Here is a 4,175-nt window from a genome sequence, read left to right as displayed (position 1 = left end):
CCTTATTAAAATATATGGTGACCATTCAGGATACAAGGTGAATGTTAATAAAACACAGATTTTGGCCTTTAACTACTCAAGAAATGAAGAGCAACTTCCAATTAAAATGGGACTCGAAATCTATAAATTATCTTGGTGTGACGCTAACAAAACCACTGACTCATCTCTATAAAATAAACTATGACAAGATCCACTCACAGATCGAAAAAGACATTAAGAGATGGACAACCTTGACACTAGACCTAAGCTCAAGAATTGAACATATTCCCTAGACCAGTGCTTCTCAAAGTGTGATCCGCGGACCACTGGTGATTCGTAAGTGCCCCCTAGTGGTCCGTGAGTATATTGGTAACATTTCACATTTGAAATAAATAAATCAAATTAAGTTTTCCGCACTCTCACGGGAATATCTCCGCAATGGAGCGAGCTTAAGTTTCTTTTGATTGTATGATATAGCCCAGCACAACACCTTCATCACACATGTTGCCACTTGTGTGTACCATTTTTAGGCGATTTGTAATCTGTTCTAGAAAAACGATGTTATTTTGGATATTTGTGTTGAGTTAGGTGGTCCGCGAGTGTTTTTTTTTGTTGGTCTTTGGTATGAAAAAGTTTGAGAAACATTGCCCTAGACTGCTATATTTTTTCAAATCACTTCCAATTAATATTCCCAACGAAAAGTTTCAAATTTGGGATAAGATGATCTCTAGATTTATATGGAATGGTAAGAAACCACAAATTACATTTTGTACATTACAATTGGCCAAGGAAAAGGGGGTATGCCACAACCAAATCTGAAAGACTACTATTATGCAGCACAACTAGGTTCAGTAATTAAGTGGTGCGATAAGGACTATAGTGCAAAGTGGAAAGACATTGAGATGAAGGTTTCCGGCATCCCAATCCAGTGTCTAATTGGTAATGTTGAAACATTTAAGGCACTACAGGACTCAATTGATCCAATATGTCTCCATACTCTGAATACTTGGTTTGACTTAATTAAACAGTACAAACTAGAAAGGGAAGAAAAAATATTGAGCTGGTTTGCCTATGACAGTAGGTTTAAACCAAACCGAGGTGATCAAACCTTTAAAAAGTGGGAGACAAAAGGGATCACAGTGATGTGCACAGTAACAAAGAACGGAAGTATGATGAGTTTTGTGGATTTGAAAGAGAAATACGGATTGGAAAATAGTGACTTTTTTTAGATATCTACAATTGAGAGACTATTTTATAAAGGAAATACAAACAGAAACCTCAAACGGAGTGATTGATATATTGATACGGACATACAATCAGACCAGACTCAAGGCAACTTCAGCTCTACACAAAAACATAAAAGATAGTAGGGCTACTTCTACTGTTTACATCAAGAACAAATGGGAGAAGGAATTTAGCATTGAAATTACAACAGAGGAATGGCTCAACATAGCCAATCGCTACAAACCACCACAAGCTCAAGGACTTGGAGAGAGTTTGGGTGGAAAAACCTCACTAGATTCTTCATAACTCATAAAATTAAGAGTAAACAAACCGGTACACAACAAACATGTTGGCGGTTATGTGGTAGTAGAGAGGCAGATCACACACGTTTTTTGGGAATGCCATAAACTAAATACCTTTTGGGAAAATATACATGCAACTGTTGTAGACATTCTGGGTTATTCAATACCCAAGGAATGCACCATTTTATACCTTGGAAACATAAATGAATGCGTGATTAATACTGATAGATATATAACTAAGATACTGTTAGTAACAAGCAAGAAAACAATAACCAGAAATTGGTGTAAGGCTGAGCCACCTACAAAAGACCAATGGATGGATATTATAAGAGAGGTATATATAATGGAAAAAATGACTTACCAACTTAGAATGAGAGTAAATAAGTTTGAGAGTCAATGGAAGAAATTGATCGTTTATGACACTGTGGAAAAAGGCTAGGGCATATGCATATGCTTTTCAGGAGACTACTTAATATATCTGTGTACCAATTGTAACCATGACTGTTACATTTCAGTTTGTTGTTTATTTTATTATTGATCTTGTACTTGTGTTTACTAACATTGCTTTAAGCCAAGAAAAGCCATAAGTACAATGTGATTTTTCAGTTTTGTCTCTCCATTATGTACAAACTTAACTCAATAAAAACTAAAGTTTGAAAAAAAAACGCATAGAAATGCTGCTGAAGGTTAATCCAATGTGTCTGTGTAACTTTGAAATGATTACTGATAATCCATCATCTTATTTATGGCAAAAACTGAGTTTTCATATATAGCTGCTATGAGAGCTACGAGAGTGTATTAGAGCTTCCGGTGTTGGGCATTCTGGCTGCGCATCACTCTCATTCACCAATGGTAATGTTTAGATGGATTTAAGAACTTTCTGCCGATTCTATTGGCTCTAACGGTTCAAAAGAGATGTCAATCACCAAAATCAACTGATGGGTTCCAGAGATATGGCAAATACACCCAAATGACCCAGAGGTGGGTGTTTTTTTCTAAACCTCTCTAAAAAGGTCAAATGTCACTTGTTTTGCATCAATCTTGATACATTTTTTATTTTGGACGGAAACTATAATTTAATTGTTTTTACTAAATTCAATCTGAATTTACTTTAAAATAAAAACATCTATATTGATTCTGGCTTTTCTACATGGTACACAGGTTTATCATTACTTTGAGAAAAAAGATTATTAATTTAACCCTTTTAGAAGTGAAGATATGGTCATTTGTTTGGGGAATGTCATTTTCGAGCCTGAAACCTGAAAAAGAGGCTTGGGGCTAATCAATTCTCATGAATTGCTCTTCTATACAGTCTTCAGCTCAGAACACAACAGATCTGCTGAACATGAAAAAGTGTGAAATGTGTTCAAAGCCAAGCAAACACAGCATGTATGGAGAAGTTTGTTAACACAAATAAATAAATACCAATATGTGCTGTGGCCTAAGGGAAATGTCATTGTTGTTCAAATATTAGAAGAAGATTTCAATCTTTACAGAAAGCGAATGACATGTAACGGAACAGGGTTCAGGGACGAGCACGGACTGTATATAAAGTTCAAATGGAAACCCAGTGAAGTGGGGGAAATACGTGTTTATGACTTTCTAAAAGAGGACACAATGATCTGGTATTTATTCACGCATTTACAGCCTTGACTTTAGCAGTGTGAGAAGTTTTATTTTTCTCTATGGTAACATTCAGTAAAAAAGACAGAGCTGCATGCTGCGCTCATGTTCTGTTTTGTTTTTTTTTCTCATTTTGTCTCTCATAGTTGAGGTATACCTAGGATGAAAATGACAGGCCTCTCTCATCTTTTTAAGTGGGAGAACTTGCACAATTGGTGGCTGACTAAATACTGTTTTGCCCCACTGTACCCCATTCCCTGTCATCATATGCATTTTACTAATTTAATGTTCCAAAATTATCTTTTGCATAAATCAAGGTTTCAAGGTTTTCTATTTGTCATACGAACATAGCTACAGTGTAGTTATGACGATGAAAATCTTAGGTCACAGGCTCCTCCAACAGTGCAACACAATAAAACAGATAAACAGAAAAATATAGTGCATCTTAAGAATGCAACATTTTTTGATCTTGTTGCCCAGCCCTAGGCATTAGTGCATTTCTGAAAATGGCCATAAAACAGTGGGGGGCACTGTTTTATGGCCATTTTCAGAAATGCACTATTCATTTACCACATGCCAATTACAATAAAGCCTTTTAGACAATGGAGAAAAAATCTAAACGGCAAATAAAATATGTAATATATATATTAATCCCCTACTCTTAAGCCCCTAAAATAATAGTACATATTGTACACAAGGCCACCACATTCATATTGCAATGTGGCCATAACTGCTAAACATATACATTGTTGAGAACAACTTATTCAGGGCAGTTGCATTTCAAATGTTTTGCAGTTAAAGTAAAACTATTTTTATTTTCATCCAATAGGCCTGCAGTACTTGCCAATGGAACGTGGGATCAGGTGCGAGTAGATCACGGCAAGGAATTGTATTTGACACTCTTCATGCAGGAGCTGCTGTCATCCTATCGCCATAATCAGGAGAGAAGGATTTACTTACAGACGTCATCCACAAGAGTACAGTGCAATAATTTGAATGATTCATTTAGCAACACGCTAGTTGTATGCACACTTTTATTATCCCTTT

Source organism: Pseudochaenichthys georgianus, chromosome 5 (assembly GCF_902827115.2).
Source record: "Pseudochaenichthys georgianus chromosome 5, fPseGeo1.2, whole genome shotgun sequence".
Lineage (NCBI taxonomy): Eukaryota > Metazoa > Chordata > Actinopteri > Perciformes > Channichthyidae > Pseudochaenichthys > Pseudochaenichthys georgianus.
The sequence above is the reverse complement of the archived record's forward strand: the minus strand, read 5'-3'. Positions refer to the sequence as shown.